Consider the following 18,952-nt stretch of genomic DNA (forward strand, 5'->3'; position numbering starts at 1 on the left):
GGTGCTATATGGGCATTATATTGTGTGTGTGCGGCACTATGGGCGCATTATATTGTGTGTGCGGCACTATGGGGGCATTATACTGTGTGGAGGCATTATACTGTGTGTGGGACACTCACTATGGAGGCATTCAACTGTGTGGGGTGCTATACGAGCATTATAGAGTGTGTGTGTGTGTGTGTGTGTGTGTGTGTGTACTATGGGGGCATTATACTGTGTGGGGGCATTATACTGTGTGTGCGGCACTATGGGGGCATTATACTGTGTGGGGGCATTATATTGTGTGTGTGGCACTCACTATGGAGGCATTAAACTGTGTGGGGTGCTATACGAGCATTATAGAGTGTGTGTGTGTGTGTGTGTGTGTGTGTGTGTACTATGGGGGCATTATACTGTGTGGGGGCATTATACTGTGGGAAGGGTCTGGTGGCATTATACTGTGGGAAGGGTCTGGGGGCATTATACTGTGGGAAGGGTCTGGGGGCATTATACTGTGGGAAGGGTCTGGGGGCATTATACTGTGGGAAGGGTCTGGGGGCATTATACTGTGGGAAGGGTCTGGGGGCATTTTACTGTATGGAGAGGCACTATAAATGCTTGATACCCTGTGGGGGCACTATGGGGCATGATATTGTGTAGGGGCACTATAAAGGCTTGATACCGTGTGGGGGCACTATGGGGGCATGATATTGTGTAGGGGCACTATAAAGGCTTGATACAGTGTGGGGGCACTATGGGGGCATGATATTGTGTAGGGGCACTATAAATGCTTGATACCCTGTGGGGGCACTATGGGGGCATGATATTGTGTGGGGGCACTATAAAGGCTTGATACCGTGTGGGGGCACTATTGGGGGCATGATATTGTGTAGGGTGCACTATAAAGGCTTGTTACAGTGTGGGGGCACTATGGGGGCATGATATTGTGTAGGGGCACTATAAATGCTTGATACCCTGTGGGGGCACTATGGGGGCATGATATTGTGTGGGGGCACTATAAAGGCTTGATACAGTGTGGGGGCACTATGGGGGCATGATATTGTGTAGGGGCACTATGAATTCAGTATACTGTATGGGGCAATAGTACTGGAGCATATTACTGTGTGGTGACACAAAGGGAACTGGAGTTATAAATTTCGGCTAATTGTGCCAGAAACCCGATATAACTGCATTGATAAATCTCCCGAGTATGCCTATAGGTGGCTTTAGTTGATGACCACCTGATTGGTAATTTGCACTCACTTTAGCGTCGGCCCTCCTTCTATAGAATGGCAGGTCGTGTGGTGAAAGTTCTATTAACCATATGGCCTTGTGTTCTGTAGGTTATTCCCTGTATTGTTCTGCTGTCATCCATTCACACATCTCCACACCAGCGCGGTCACAGGCTCAGCAGCTGTGGTGAGGGGGAGCGCGGGAACGCGACTTATCAGGCAGAGGCGCGCTCGGCTCTGTTCTCGGGAACGCGCACGCAGGTTTCTGCCCTAATGCGGTGCACGAAGAGAGAGACAGCTCCCTGACAGCCTGTCACAGAGCACTGACCGCCCGGCAGATCGTCCTAGTCACCTCTAGTGCCAGCATCCTGCCTGGCAGAGAAGAAGCTACACCCACTCCATGCATCATCCGTGTGTGTGGGAAGACGTCTGCATCATCCCAGCATCTTTTTACTACATGCCTCTGTGGCAGCCCTCTCAGTGCATATAGCCGTGCTTCTATATAGCAGATAAAGCAGCACTGCAGCGCCCCATCCTGACACCACTTTCCTGCATCATCCCAGCATCATCCCCCAGACCGGCGGAAGGTGAAGCAGGAGCTGATTGCGCATTCTCAGGACGTTTGCGGTCAACTACATTGTGCACATCGGGACCGGCAGCCGGAGAAATGACAGGTCAGCACTGCGGCTGTAGGGTGCAGGGAGGGGGAAAACGATCTGGGGATGTCTCCCATTTTATGTCCTGTATCCATCCTCCTATATACACCCGTATATTTGTAGAATGGCTTCAGTCTCTGTACCTGCCTTGTTGTCCCCTCTTTGTGTCAGGGCCACCACTCAGCCTCTATCTGTCACACTGTGTCTTTGTGCAGTCCTCACTGAAAACTCTTTCTCTTGGGTGTCCTGTCCTGCTCTTGTGAAGACCATTGTCCATCCTCCATGTGTGTTGGTTCTGAACTGGGCAATCAAGGGTTATCTGAGCTCACCACCTCTGGAATGTAATAGGTTAATTTGAGTTCCCTTCTATGTGGCATTTTGTCATTCTAAAGTAGGTTGCCCACCAGGATAGAGAAAAGACTACATCCTCTTATTGAGATGAATCTGAACTTCACCCATCCATGGCCTTCATAAAAGATTCTCCTGGGCTGAATCCAAGAGTATCAGGTAGGAAGATGGGGCTAGAAACTGGACCTTAGCCATGGTGCTGAACCACACCCCGCCATCTTGGGATAAACGGGCACGGTTCTTGTTCACCCCAAGTCTTTGCTTCCATTATAGGAGAGAAGGGGAACATGACCCCCCCCCCCCCCCGTACACCCTTATTTGTTAATGTTGAGGTGCCTGTGGAGAGCGGAAGTCCTGGCTCACACCCCAATGAAGAATGGGAATGATGCCAACTAGATGTCTGACCGGCCTAATCGTAGAGGCATGGTCTGCCTACATGGTGCTGCTCGCGTGATATTGCTCCAAGATTGTTTCAGTGATCATTTTATGAGATTTGCTTTAGGTCTATTAATATACTAAGTAGCTGAATATTTGGTGAGTGTCCTATAGGCTCATAGCACTGAGGAATATTAGCGATCCATTGGGTTGTCATTTGTGCAATATTTAAGGGTCCAGATGGCAGAAAGATGTGTTAGTGTTTTCTACGATTTGCTCGGTGTGTGGGACACTATGGAGGCATTATTGGGTCAGTATGTTTTTGATCCGTTTCTTTTTTCTTTAAGCTTAATTTCGGGTCTAGGAAATGTTTGTGTTTTGAAACATAGTATATTGATTGGGTATTTTATATTATACAAGAGTGGTGTAACATGGTACAGTACGTTGGTACCCAAGGCAAAGTAGGTCTTCCTTGAGGATGTCCAGTCAGTTTCAAGAGATACTTTCTCTTAACCCAGATAGCTGCCTTCTAAAGCCACATCTAAGCATTGGCGTCACACGACAGTGGATCTATAATAGAGCTCGCTCTTGTGACTGGCATATAACCCATATGTGACTGATATGTGAGTCATAACATTAAAACCACCTGCCTAATATTGTGTAGGTTGCCCAGAGACCTCTGAGGGTGTCCTGTGGTATCTGGCACCAAGAGCTTTGCAGCAGATCTTTCAGATCCAGTAAGTTTCGAAGAGGGCCTCCAGGGATCGTACTTGTTTTTCCGATACATCTTACATTCCAAATGGATTAAGAATTGACAGCCAAGTCAACACCTTAAACTCTTTGTCATGTTCCTCAAACCATTCCTGAACAATTTTTGTAGTATGACAGGGTGTATTATCCTACTGAAGGAGGCCACTGATATTCGGGAATACTGTTGCCATGAAAGGGTGTACAACAATGTTTAGGTAGATGGTACATGTTAAAGTAGCATCCAGAACACTGCCCAGAGCATCACACTGCCACCGCTGGCTTGCCTTCTTCCCATAGTCCATCCTGGTGCAATTTCTTCCCCAGGTAAGTGATGCACATACACCTGGCTTTCCACGTGATTTAAAGGAGAACATGATTCACAGACCAGACCTCCTTCTTCCACTGCTCCATGGTACAGTTCTAAAGGAGCTTTCGGCAGTGGACAGGGATCAACATGGGCACTCTGCTGCTACACTCCACCCCAAATGCAGCAAGCTGCAATGCCCTATGGACAACTTTCTATCAGCATTGGCTTTTTCAGCAATTTTTCAGTCGGCTAACCATCTCAATTTGCCATTGTCAGGGTCACTTAAATACTTAGGCGGGATTCACACGACAGGGATTCCCGGCCGGGTGCCGGCCGTTCATAAATCGGCCGGCACCCGGCTGCATTAGGAATAATAGACCCCTAATGGGGCTATTCACACGACCGATTTTTTGACGGCCCGGAAAACCGCCTGTCAAAAAATAGGACATGCTCTATTTTCAGCCGGGTGCCCGGCCGCCCGGCTCCCATAGAAGTCTATGGGGCCGGGTAATACACGGCCATCACTGGAATGTGTCCCGAGTGATGGCCGGGTCTACCGTCGCTCGCGCACTCTCTCTCCTCCTCCTCACAGTGCAGAGTGCATGTGAGGAGGAGGATCTTTTATTGCTCGCTGTAGGAGTCGGAATCCCCAATCCCCGGCTGGGGATTGGGGATTCCGCTACAGGAGAAGTGCGTGACTACACTGTCCATATATGGACACAGCGAAGTCACGCACTTCTGCAGCGGAATCCCCGACTCTATGGCCGGGGATTCCGCTACAGGAGAAGTGCGTGACTACACTGTCCATATATGGACACAGCGAAGTCACGCACTTCTGCAGCGGAATCCCCGACTCTATGGCCGGGGATGCCGCTACAGGAAAAGTGCGTGACTACACTGTCCATATATGGACACAGCGAAGTCAGGCACTTCTGCAGCGGAATCCCCGACTCTATGACCGGGGATTCCGCTACAGGAGAAGTGAGTGACTACACTGTCCATATATGGACACAGCGAAGTGACTCACTTCTGCAGCGAAATCCCCGACTCTATGGCCGGGGATTCCGCTACAGGAGAAGTGAGTGACTACACTGTCCATATATGGACACAGTGATGTCACTCACTTCTGAAGTGGAATTCCCGACCTGTGGCAGGGAATTCCTCTTCAGGAGAAGTCAGTGACTACACTGTCCATATATGGACATTGAAGTCAGTGACTTCTCCTGGAAAGGGGGGGCGATGGGTGCAACCTACAGGGGACTGTGTGCATCACCTACAGGGGGCAGGGTGGGTGGCATCACCTACAGGGGGCAGGGTGGCATCACCTACAGGGGGCAGGGTGGCATCGCCTACAGGGGGCTGTGTGGCATCGCCTACAGGGGGCTGTGTGGCATCACCTACAGGGGGCTGGGTGGCATTACCTACAGGGGGCTGGGTGGCATTACCTACCAGGGGGGCTGTGGCATTATCTACAAAGGGCTGTGTGTGGCAACAAATTTTAAATGAAATTCATCCGATTTTAAAACGGACAGGGAAAAAAACGGATTCAAATCGGGTCCAAATCGGCCGGTAAAAACGGCAACTCGGCCCGGAACGGAATCGGAACGGATGCAAAACGGATGCAAACCGGCCGGGAAAAACGGCCGATTTTCCCGGCCGACACTCGGACCCTGTCGTGTGAATGAGGCCTTAGGCTGGATTCACATGAGCATGTTCAGTCCGTAAAGGACGGAACGTATTTTGGCCGCAAGTCCCAGACTGAACACACTGTAGGGAGCCGGGCTCCTAGCAGCATACTTATGTACGACGCTAGGAGTCCCTGCCTCTCCGTGGAACTACTGTCCCGTACTGAAAACATGATTACAGTACGGGACAGTTGTCCTGCAGAGAGGCAGGGACTCCAAGCGTCGTACATAACTATGATGCTAGGAGCCCGGCTCCCTGCAGTGTGTTCGGTCCGGGACTTGCAGCCGAAATACGTTCCGTCCATTACGGACCGAACATGCTCGTGTGAACCCAGCCTTACATGGATAGATATAAATAACACTGGCCTGTGCCAGTACTCTTTCTAGGATCATACTGTCTGTAGTTTCCATGAGAATCTAGTCTGTTTATGGCAGTCTGAAAGTGAGTCAGACTACAGATCATAGTAAAAAAAAAAAATTTCAAGGGAAAACAGCCCCTGATTTTCAGCCGTTTTTTTAAGCATCAATGAGACAATGAAAAACGGCTCCAAAAACGGCTCAAGAAGTGACATGCACTTCTTTTTACGGGTGTTTTTTTACAGGCCGTTTTTTTAAACAGCCACGTAAAAAAAAAACGCCCCGTCGGAACGAACTGCCATTTTCACATTGAAATCAATGGGCAGATGTTTAGTGGCGTTCAGCCTCCGTATTTTCAGACGTTTTTCGGGGCTTTTACGGCCTGAAAAACGGCTGAAAATAGGCCGTGTGTACATACCCTAACTGACATTATTATTGTTAACATTGCATCCCAGCCTCTACATATCCCGCCTCGCCCTATATTTAATGGAGTATCTCAGTATAATGGCTACGTCACCTTGTCACATGACCGTTAAAAGTACAGCACCAGAACTATTGGATGAAATTATGGATAAAATATTATTTCTGTGAACACGGTCACAAATGGCCAATGCAGAAATTTTTTTAATGGCAGACAACTACTACCATGCTTCACTGTTCAATATTTTAAAACTCCGTCCAGTTATTTATTTCTGTTCCTGTCTGTTTTTTCAAATGGAATCATAAGTCTGAAAAGACCTAGGCATGTGTTTTGTCTGCGCTACTGTTGAGGGATGTGCCAGTAGGTCTGTGAACTAGTCACATAGTGCCCTCTGTATCTTTAGGGTACGGCCCTGGCACGGTCGCAACGCGGCCAACAACCGCGCTGGCACTATGTAGGAGCGGCTGTTAAATACCTCGTTAAGGGGTATTCCGGTGACATGCGCATGCGCACTGCCGCTACATTCATTCTCTATGGGAGCGCCGGAGATAGCCGAGTGCAGTGTTCGGCTTTTTCCGGCGCTGCCATAGAGAGTGAATAGGGGGAAAGTTGTTGTAATTTGCAAAATCGTGCGGCTATAAAGGGCGTATTCATTCATGGCCGCACGATTTTGCAGATAAAGGGACAGTTTACCCAAGTTAACATGCGGCCACTAACAGGCTGTTTGACAGCCACACCGATTATTGGAATATGACTGGTCTATAGGGCTGTTTTGCTCATATCTATAATGAATTTCAGTAATAGGCAGTCTTTATGTAAACACATACTGTCTATATTGTGGGCTTTGTTGGTTTCTCAAAATAGATTGCGAAGAAAATTACCAAAGTAGCTAACCCTGCAAATAATAAATATAAATTATAGATATTTAAGACGGAAAATAGTTCAGAAATGAAATTCTATGATGTGGCTAGTAGGACTGCACTAGGCAAATACTGTATTTTAGATGGATTATAATAAAATATTCCATAAACTGGCAGTGAAAAAGATTTAAATCGGCAGATTACGGAATTCGAATAATTTAATCTTTTTATATGAATAGGCCGATGCCATTTTAGAATTGTAGGGTAATGGTATGTTAATTCCAATGACAGGTGACTTAGATGCTGGATAGTCATTTACAGTGTTTGTTTCATTCTAATACTGGATTATCCAAATTTTAATCTTTCATAATCTTTACATTGTTATTTATATTTATGTAAAATGTCACCAAATGTGCAGAACTACAGCTTGAAGAAAATAAAAAATAAGTCAGAAGCAAAAAAATTGCATGCAAAAGTCATAGATATTATAACAAATTTCCTGCGGAGTATTCTTCTAGTATACACAGCAACAGCAAATCACAATAACGGCAGCTTAGATGTCATGTACCTGCTTATTGCAAGTTGCTGCAATAGTTCTCTATAGCTCATGAGACTTGAGTTTATCAATATTTATACTTTTAGGCCAAATGCACACAATGCGTATTACAATCGGCTTTGCGGTGCTTATTTTCGTGCGGCAAATCCGCAGTGTAATACAGCACCTGCAAAGTAAATGAGGTATCAAGAAATCTCATCTACACGTTGCAGATTTTTTCTGCATGTAAATTGACCTGCGTATTTTCAAATCCGCAGCATGTCAATCAATGTTGCGGTTTTGTTGCAAATTGTATCTGACCAGTTTTAAAAAAAAAATCCAAATGTAAAAACCGCACCTAATAACGCATCAAAAAAATGCACTGTTAGTCCGGGTTCACACGTTTCTGATATGCTGCGTAACAACTGTGTAGCGTATCTAATCTGGAACCCGCAGCACCTTCCGTCCGAGAAACCGCACCACATTGTTGTGTGTTTTTTCAAACGGAATTCTTGCTGCGCAAAAATCGATGGGGAGAAAAAAACCTATCATACTTACTTACCCTCTCCTCTGCGCGTAGTCCGGCCTCCTAGGATGACGTTGCAGGCCATGTGACCCTGTAGCCTGTGATTGGGATGCAACGTCATCCTAGGAGGCCGGACTGCAGGAAGAAGGAGAGACTTCTGGGTAAGCATGATATATTTTTTTTCCCGGAGTTGCGTTTTTTTGCGGCGGATTCACTGTGGCTTGGCTTTCTGTTGCGGGTTTTGCATCCCCATTGAATTCAATGGGGAAAACCTGCAACAGAAAATTAACGAAAACGCAGCATAAATTGACATGCTGCGGATTTAAAGTCCGCACCACAGTTCAACATTTACGCTGCGTTTTTTTCCCCGCAGCATGGGCATGAGGTTTTCTTAATCTTTGCTGTTGCTGTAAATGCTGAGGAGTTTCTGCACAGGATTGCGTTGCAGAAATTCCAGAGCATGTACACTACGCGGGAACCTGGCCTTAGGTGCAGACTGTACCTGCGGAATTACCTGCGTATTTTCTGCACCAAATTCCGCAACACGTGCATGTAGCCTTAATTTCTAGTGGTGGTCTCACGATCATCATACTTTAAATTTTGTTTTTCGTTTAAAATAACAATTGAAACACACCAAATCATAGCGAAGACGTATACTGCCACATCTGAATATAGATAACCAACATGTACACAAGCAGGAATCGTGTGAACTCCAAGAATATGTATCTTTATATGTCTATAAAAGTCAAGGTAACACAAATAGCTACAACTATAGACTGAGGAGAACACACATATAACCCAATATGACCTGGTACTCCGACCATAGCATTACTAAGAAACCTATAGAGAAAAGAGGTCAAGTACGCTCAAGGTAATATGTGATAGAGAAAACTTCTTTATTAACAGATAGAAGTTTTCTCTATCACATATTACCTTGAGCGTACTTGACCTCTTTTCTCTATAGGTTACTCACATCTGAATATACCCTAAAGAAAATCTTATACATGTTTTTAAAATTGCACTGTGTGAATCTGTCCATATGAGAGGAGTGTAACCGTCATGAGACAAGGGCACTTTAAATAAGGTTAGCTTTATGATACCCTTAAAAAGGTAAAATATTGGGTGGTAAAATTGACCACTAGTCATGCCATCCAGCTGAACTGGCATTGCATTTCGACATGAAAAGAGCCGTGTCCGTCCGTGAGCCGCTACCAAGCAGTATCCCTGTTTAAAGCAGACCTGTCTCTTTAACTAAAAATATTTGATCCCAGGAGAGAATTGATGTCAGTGGGCGGGGGGTGTTATAATGTTCTATACCTCAGCATAGGTTTAAAAGGTAATGTATTCTGCATACTTTATAATACTATTATAGAAATAGTTTTATCTTATTTGCAGGTGATCAGTATGCTCCACCTTTCCTACTTCCCGAGATACTGGAAACTATGAGCCTCAGTTATGAAAACCAGTGCAGACTAAGGCCTAATGTACACGACTGTAATAGTTTTTACTGTCCGCAAATACGGATCCGATGACTACAGATACACATCCGTAGCCATCCGCAATTGCCGAAGCGTCTATAGACTTCTATGGGCGAGTCCGTGCCGCAATTGTGGACCAGAATAGGACATGTTCTATATATTGCGGATAATTTCTACAGGCCGGACACACATCCGTAAATATACGGAAATGTGTCCGTGGCCAATAGAAATGAATGGGTCCGCAATTTCATCCGTAATTACGGATTCGTGTGCATGGGGCCTAGGAGTGAATTATTGCCTGTAGTAGATCACTCCAGCTGTAATCCAATTGGTTGCTATTGACAACACACACAGTTTTTGGACGCCCTTTACTCGTAGCTTAGTACTGCAAATCATAAGTAATTGGTTCCTCAAACAGAGCTCTTAGGCCCCATGCACACAATTTACGGATGTGTTGCTGGGCCGTAGAAATGATCCGCAAAATATAGAACATGTCCTATTCTTGTCCGCAATTGCGGCATGGTTTTGCGGCTATGGAAGTGCAACCATATTTGCGGACAGTAGAAACCCCTAAGGGTATGTGCACAAGGGAAAACAGCTCCTGATTTTCAGCCGTTTTTTAATCAAACTCACGTTTTTCGCTAAGTTTTTTACAGAGGTTTTTGGAGCTGTTTTTCTATAGAGTCAATGAAAACGGCTCCGAAAACGGCTCAAGAAGTGACATGCACTTCTTTTTTGTGGGCGTTTTTTTACGCGGCCGTTTTAAAAAACTGCTTTGTAAAAAAACTCCCCGTAGGAACAGAACACCGTTTTTCCCATTGAAATCAATGGGCAGATATTTGGAGGCCCGAAAAACAGCCGAAAATAGGCCATGTGAACGTTCCCTAAGGGTATGTTCACACGCTTAACAAAAACGGCTGTAAAATACGAATCAAGGGAAAACAGTCGTTTTTTGATGCTTTTTTTTGGAGCTATTTTTCTATTGAGACTATAAAAAAACGGTTCCAAAAATGTCTCAAGAAGTGACATGCACTCCTTTTTTACAGGGCGTTTTTTTACGCGCCGTTTTAAAAAAACCGATGCATAAAAAAAAAAACGTCGGAACGGAACACTGTTTTTCCCATTGAAATCGATGGGCAGATGTTTGGAGGCGTTCAGCTTCCGTTTTTCAGGCTGTAAACGTCCTGAAAAACGGCTAAAAAATTGGAAGCAGGACTCCTCCTAACATCTGCCCATTGATTTCAATGGGAAATACGGTGTTCTGTTCCGACGGGGCGCTTTTCAAAACGGCCGCGTAAAAAAACGCCCATGAAAAAGAAGTGCATGTCACTTCTTGAGCCGTTTTTGGAGCCGTTTTTCATTGACTCTATAGAAAAACAGCTCCAAAAACGGCTGTAAAAAACGCAGCGAAAAACGAGAGTTGCTTGAAAAACGTATGAAAATCCCTTGAAAACAACTCTGTAGTTTCAGACGTTTTTGAGTTTGTGTGTGCACATACCCTTACAGTCTTGTGCATGAGGCCTTAGTCATGGCAAACCTGGGTATAGCAAATAAGAACCTCATATATAACGTATATCATTCACCCTCTCCCACCCCTCATCCTGCATGTTTCCATATTTTTGTTGCTATTCACATACAGCTCCACCTCTACGTCTGTCCTGTCCCTTTTTTATCTCACGGTATCCTTTCTCTCTGAGCCTATTTAGCTTTCTTTCCATTATATTCCATATCCTTTTCAGTTCTTTCCAAGTACCCCCTGCTGTTTTCCCTTCTGTCACTCTCTCAGCTTTTTCTACAACATCACACATTGACTCCCTTCTGTCAAACATTTCTATCAATATGGTGGCATGTATCTTCAGTATGGCATTTAGTCATTGTGGTGATAAAGGTATGACATGCCCGGGTTTATGCCAATCTCCTACCCCAAAATCTAATTTCCTGTGTTCTTCCTGCCTATTTACTCCAAATCATGAAATCACCAGTGCCTGCGTGGTCTAATCCATATCCGGTATGAAGTGAAGTAATCCTTCCTCAGAAGGATCCAGTTAACCTAGTAGACAGAAGACCATACAGTTCATGAAACCACTCAGAAGTAGACAATGGAAACCTCAAGATCAACCCGAACACTGGCATTCATTCGTGTTAAATAGGTTGCCTGATTTAGAAAACCCATCTTCAAACACCCTACTAGGGAATTTGGGGTTAATAGAGTGGGATCTCTGACTCTTAAGGAACTAGCATGTCCATGCATTACAGAGACAGCCCATTGATTTAAATGCAAACTGTGTATTACTTCATTGTTCCTGTGGTGGCGTTGCAGGCAACTCAATCAATTGGTACCAGAATCTCCCACAGATTATAGCTGTTTTCTGGGGTTCCCAGCCACGGGACTCCCTATGATCAGCTTATTGACCACTCATTAAACCTACTTACTGTTTGCGATATAATAGTGTTATCCTTTGTCACACAATTATTTCCATGGCATCTCAGGGCCTGAAGTGGTGTAAATGAACCTATATACCTCTCATCATGTCTTCCGTCAGGCATATACATCAGGAGTAGTGCTTGACGCACAGTGTTCACTGTATAGGCATATGTCACCCATAGACTACATTATCCACTGTAGTGGCATATAGAGGTGTATGTCGCCCATAGACTACATTATCCACTATAGTGGCGTATAGAGGTGTATGTCGCCCATAGACTACATTATCCACTGTAGTGGCATATAGAGGTGTATGTCGCCCATAGACTACATTATCCACTGTAGTGGCATATGGAGGTGTATGTCGCCCATAGACTACATTATCCACTGTAGTGGCATATGGAGGTGTATGTCGCCCATAGACTACATTATCCACTGTAGTGGCGTATAGAGGTGTATGTCGCCCATAGACTACATTATCCACTATAGTGGCGTATAGAGGTGTATGTCGCCCATAGACTACATTATCCACTGTAGTGGCATATAGAGGTGTATGTCGCCCATAGACTACATTATCCACTGTAGTGGCATATAGAGGTGTATGTCGCCCATAGACTACATTATCCACTGTAGTGGCGTATAGAGGTGTATGTCGCCCATAGACTACATTATCCACTGTAGTGGCATATAGAGGTGTATGTCGCCCATAGACTACATTATCCACTATAGTGGCATATAGAGGTGTATGTCGCCCATAGACTACATTATCCACTGTAGTGGCATATAGAGGTGTATGTCGCCCATAGACTACATTATCCACTGTAGTGGCATATGGAGGTGTATGTCGCCCATAGACTACATTATCCACTGTAGTGGCGTATAGAGGTGTATGTCGCCCATAGACTACATTATCCACTGTAGTGGCATATGGAGGTGTATGTCGCCCATAGACTACATTATCCACTGTAGTGGCATGTAGAGGTGTATGTCGCCCATAGACTACATTATCCACTATAGTGGCGTATAGAGGTGTATGTCGCCCATAGACTACATTATCCACTGTAGTGGCATATAGAGGTGTATGTCGCCCATAGACTACATTATCCACTGTAGTGGCATATGGAGGTGTATGTCGCCCATAGACTACATTATCCACTGTAGTGGCATATAGAGGTGTATGTCGCCCATAGACAACATTATCCACTGTAGTGGCGTATAGAGGTGTATGTCGCCCATAGACTACATTATCCACTGTAGTGGCGTATAGAGGTGTATGTCGCCCATAGACTACATTATCCACTATAGTGGCATATAGAGGTGTATGTCGCCCATAGACTACATTATCCACTGTAGTGGCATATAGAGGTGTATGTCGCCCATAGACTACATTATCCACTGTAGTGGCATATGGAGGTGTATGTCGCCCATAGACTACATTATCCACTGTAGTGGCGTATAGAGGTGTATGTCGCCCATAGACTACATTATCCACTGTAGTGGCGTATAGAGGTGTATGTCGCCCATAGACTACATTATCCACTGTAGTGGCGTATAGAGGTGTATGTCGCCCATAGACTACATTATCCACTGTAGTGGCATATAGAGGTGTATGTCGCCCATAGACTACATTATCCACTATAGTGGCATGTAGAGGTGTATGTCGCCCATAGACTACATTATCCACTGTAGTGGCATATAGAGGTGTATGTCGCCCATAGACTACATTATCCACTGTAGTGGCATATGGAGGTGTATGTCGCCCATAGACTACATTATCCACTGTAGTGGCGTATAGAGGTGTATGTCGCCCATAGACTACATTATCCACTGTAGTGGCGTATAGAGGTGTATGTCGCCCATAGACTACATTATCCACTGTAGTGGCGTATAGAGGTGTATGTCGCCCATAGACTACATTATCCACTGTAGTGACGTATAGAGGTGTATGTCGCCCATAGACTACATTATCCACTGTAGTGGCGTATAGAGGTGTATGTCGCCCATAGACTACATTATCCACTGTAGTGGCATATAGAGGTGTATGTCGCCCATAGACTACATTATCCACTGTAGTGGCGTATAGAGGTGTATGTTGCCCATAGACTACATTATCCACTGTAGTGGCGTATAGAGGTGTATGTCGCCCATAGACTACATTATCCACTGTAGTGGCATATAGAGGTGTATGTCGCCCATAGACTACATTATCCACTATAGTGGCATATAGAGGTGTATGTCGCCCATAGACTACATTATCCACTGTAGTGGCATATAGAGGTGTATGTCGCCCATAGACTACATTATCCACTGTAGTGGCATATGGAGGTGTATGTCGCCCATAGACTACATTATCCACTGTAGTGGCATATGGAGGTGTATGTCGCCCATAGACTACATTATCCACTGTAGTGGCGTATAGAGGTGTATGTCGCCCATAGACTACATTATCCACTGTAGTGGCATATGGAGGTGTATGTCGCCCATAGACTACATTATCCACTGTAGTGGCATATAGAGGTGTATGTCGCCCATAGACTACATTATCCACTATAGTGGCGTATAGAGGTGTATGTCGCCCATAGACTACATTATCCACTGTAGTGGCATATAGAGGTGTATGTCGCCCATAGACTACATTATCCACTGTAGTGGCATATGGAGGTGTATGTCGCCCATAGACTACATTATCCACTGTAGTGGCATATAGAGGTGTATGTCGCCCATAGACTACATTATCCACTGTAGTGGCGTATAGAGGTGTATGTCGCCCATAGACTACATTATCCACTGTAGTGGCATATAGAGGTGTATGTCGCCCATAGACTACATTATCCACTATAGTGGCATATAGAGGTGTATGTCGCCCATAGACTACATTATCCACTGTAGTGGCATATAGAGGTGTATGTCGCCCATAGACTACATTATCCACTGTAGTGGCATATGGAGGTGTATGTCGCCCATAGACTACATTATCCACTGTAGTGGCGTATAGAGGTGTATGTCGCCCATAGACTACATTATCCACTGTAGTGGCGTATAGAGGTGTATGTCGCCCATAGACTACATTATCCACTGTAGTGGTGTATAGAGGTGTATGTCGCCCATAGACTACATTATCCACTGTAGTGACGTATAGAGGTGTATGTCGCCCATAGACTACATTATCCACTGTAGTGGCGTATAGAGGTGTATGTCGCCCATAGACTACATTATCCACTGTAGTGGCATATAGAGGTGTATGTCGCCCATAGACTACATTATCCACTGTATTGGCATATAGAGGTGTATGTCGCCCATAGACTACATTATCCACTGTAGTGGCGTATAGAGGTGTATGTCGCCCATAGACTACATTATCCACTGTAGTGGCATATAGAGGTGTATGTCGCCCATAGACTACATTATCCACTGTAGTGGCATATAGAGGTGTATGTCGCCCATAGACTACATTATCCACTGTAGTGGCATATAGAGGTGTATGTCGCCCATAGACTACATTATCCACTGTAGTGGCATATAGAGGTGTATGTCGCCCATAGACTACATTATCCACTGTAGTGGCATATAGAGGTGTATGTCGCCCATAGGCTGCATTGTTATACAAGCACACCGCACGGTATATGTTTTTTAAATGGTGACCTCTGCATAGAAAAGCATAGTCTACTACACTTTACCTTTGGCATTTACTGTATAGTAAACTGACTGTTCAGTGCCAAGAAGCTTTCCCCAAATTTACTTCAATGGAAAACAGAGGCGTTTTTTTCTTCTCGGGCAGCTTTTGGCCGCTTACGGAAAACAATAGCGGCATGCTCTTTATTGGAGCGATTTCTGCCTTTGACCTTCTATTGAGATCAATGGGAGCAAGAAAAAAACCTGCGGCGCTCGTTTGAATTGTTCTTTTGTATGGTTTTTGCATTAGATTTGTTTTACATTGGCTAAAAATGCAGCAAAATGTCTGCCTGACAAAAAAACTCAGTGTGAACTTACCCTAGGCTCCATCGGGTGAATGGAGCCCTATGAATACGTTTGGCTTATACGTCGGAAGTTTTTCCTGGCGTATACCGTACATCAAATGCAGGACTCAAACGTGATGTGAATAGAGCCTAAGAAGTGAGATTTTTATACCACATTGATAAATTACATTTGGAGTCATTAAATCACCTAGCAGCAATTTGGTGGAATTTTCTCTATTCAGATTTCTATGCCGGACTATTGGAAAGAATTCTTTGCAATTGCTATGTTTTGGAACACAATCTAGATGTTCAATGGTCAGAAGGCAGTAACTTCTAACTAACTTTATATGGTAAAAGGACAGATGTCCAGCAGGAGACAGCTGGAGTCTCATTGTCCACTTCCATTACTCGGACCAGACAAAGGAGCTTCCGGCCACTGGACAGCAGCTGCTCCGAACCTTTGAGTTGAGGCATGAACCTCCTTCTTGTAACCTCCGCTGTGACATCTGTGTATAAGGGGACTACAGAAGCGCTACAGGGACTGCTGTCACTGGAAGGTCAATGATTTTAGAAGTGTGAAGGACTTGAGCGAAAGACTGGTGACCTTTTAATAAAGAGTATCTGCCGTTTTCAGCTTATTAAATAGACATAAATATATATATATAATTAAACATAAAAAAGTGGTTTTTTTTAGATGTGATTATGTGTTAAGCACAGCAATACTATATATATATATATATATATATATATATATATATATATATATATATATATATATATATATATATATATATATATATAGTATTGCTGTGCTTAACACATAATCACATCTAAAAAAAATGCAAAAAAACTTATGTTTCATTTCTGCTATGTAGCCTATACTGGAATAGCACAAGATTTCCTCCCACAATTCCATGGAATTCTGCAGAGTTTGGGAAGGAGCCCTTAGCATTGTTCATCCTGATCTTCCTGGTATGTGATCAGAATGCAAGAACTACTATTATAAAAGCTGGTAAATGCGTAGGAAAGAGAGCAGCGATTAAGAATAGAACTACACACAGATTTATTAGAGGAGTCTCTAAAAGGGCTGTAATAGCTTCAGTGAGTTGCCTGCCTATGATAACTCAATGTCCAAACATGATTTCATTTTCTAGAGTCCACGTGGAGTCTGGTTCCAATGGGTGACATTGATATTCCATTGATGTATGCGACGAGAATTCATTTCATTAATATATAATATTTATACTTGTAATCGTGGATGCGACAGAGTGAAATGGTTAATTAACCCCATCGATATATGTGTGCGTTGCCACTTGACAGATGTCCCGTCCATATGCAGTGGTAGAAGGGGGTAGTGTTTTCTGTGTGTGACAGATGCAGGATTATAAAGAATGAGGCAGTGACGGGAGGCGGGGGTGAGGGATGAGCCGCAGAAGGAGCAGGCACCAGCCTGGTACCCAGCACTTTCTGACACTGTCTGCCGAAAGAATTCCTCTACTCATTGACTAATACCAAGCACCATTTCATAAGCTGTAATGAAGCAGGCTAATAGTGAACCATCTTCCATGTCTATACTATCGCTAAACATCATAATCTTCATATATTATCTTATGGTATAGTATGTATATAGTTCTGTATTAACTACAATAGGAAACCATCTTGTTCCGTAACGCCGCCTTGTATGATCAGACATGTATGATTTGTTAGAAGTTTTGAAATACAACATACCGTATTTTCCGGACTATAAGGCGCACCGGATTATAAGGCGCACTTTCTATGAGCGCCTTATAAGCAATCATGTTTCATATATAAGGCGCACTGGATTATAAGGCGCAGCACATTACCGTTAAATAAACCATTGCTCAGACTGCAAGTCAAAATTTATTACACTTTTTAACAATAACTTGCAACTGGTTCAGCTGTAATTGCAAATCAAAACGTTTAGGGTATGTGCACACACACTAATTACGTCCGTAATTGACGGACGTATTTCGGCCGCAAGTCCCGGACCGAACACAGTGCAAGGAGCCGGGCTCCTAGCATCATACTTATGTACGACGCTAGGAGTCCCTGCCTTGCTGCAGGACAACTGTCCCGTAGTATAATCATGTTTACAGTACGGGACAGTTGTCCTGCAGCGAGGCAGGGACTTCTAGCATCGTACATAAGTATGATGCTAGGAGCCCGGCTCCTTGCACTGTTCGGTCCGGGACTTGCGGCCGAAATACGTCCGTCAATTACGGACGTAATTAGTGTGTGTGCACATACCCTTACCGTACTTTTTCAGTTCATTCCTAGGCGCACGGGGGGGAGGAGCATGGTGTGTGCTGTGGTATGCCGCCGCCGACCCCTGCCGCCCACGATAGAGGTAAAGGATCCTGTATGAACCCCTCTCTTTACTGTCGGGTTCATATATAAGGCGCACCGGATTATAAGGCGCACTTTCTATTTCTGAGAAATTCTCAGCATTTTATGTGCGCCTTATAGTCCGGAAAATACGGGTATTCTATTATTTTGTAATCCGGCATTGGCTTGAGTAAAATTGGTCGTGGATGGGTTTTCCCTTAAATTAGGATATCAATTGTATTGATTTGTGTCATTGAGAGGAAATATCACATACTGATTTCATTTTTGTGGTTGCAACAACAAATTTTTTGTAATTTTACACAAAATCTTGAAGGGGTGTTCCCATAATTTAATGTTACAGCTAGGATATGCCATAACATTATTATCGCTGGGTGTCCGACGATCCGGGGTACATAGGGACGGAGATGCCTTCAAAATTTTTCCTGCACATCGGTGCCCTCAACCACCCGCTTAGATCAAAGTTCCCATGCTCTAACATTGTGTCATTAACAATAACCTGTCACAGAAAAAGTTTCTGCTTCTGTCTGTCATAAATATATCAGCTGTAAATTTTAATAAACCTTACAACAAATATCTTCCTGTTACTATAGAGGCTCGCAGAAGGACTGAGCTAGTCCTATACAGACCATAAGAAAAGCCTTTTAATAGGCGTGAATTGACATTAGAATAAATGGCATTATAAAATGACTTGTATC

At 44.2% G+C, this 18,952-nt stretch overlaps 1 protein-coding gene across 21 annotated transcripts in view; it reads left to right on the forward strand.

Moving 5' to 3' along the window:
• Window positions 1-1,438: 1,438 nt before the first annotated feature.
• NFASC (neurofascin) overlaps window positions 1,439-18,952 on the forward strand; it is a 129,123-nt gene continuing 111,609 nt past the window's right edge. For 8 of the 21 annotated variants that reach the window (XM_075853764.1, XM_075853765.1, XM_075853762.1 and 5 more), the window contains exon 1: window positions 1,441-1,885. The gene's annotated coding sequence lies outside the window, so the exon portion shown is untranslated. Of the gene's footprint in view, window positions 1,886-2,262; window positions 2,375-18,952 lie in introns of all 21 variants that reach the window. The other 13 variants (XM_075853754.1, XM_075853756.1, XM_075853763.1 and 10 more) reach the window with 5 other exon arrangements.

Source organism: Rhinoderma darwinii, chromosome 2, assembly GCF_050947455.1.
Source record: "Rhinoderma darwinii isolate aRhiDar2 chromosome 2, aRhiDar2.hap1, whole genome shotgun sequence".
In the NCBI taxonomy this organism is placed as follows: Eukaryota; Metazoa; Chordata; class Amphibia; order Anura; family Rhinodermatidae; genus Rhinoderma; species Rhinoderma darwinii.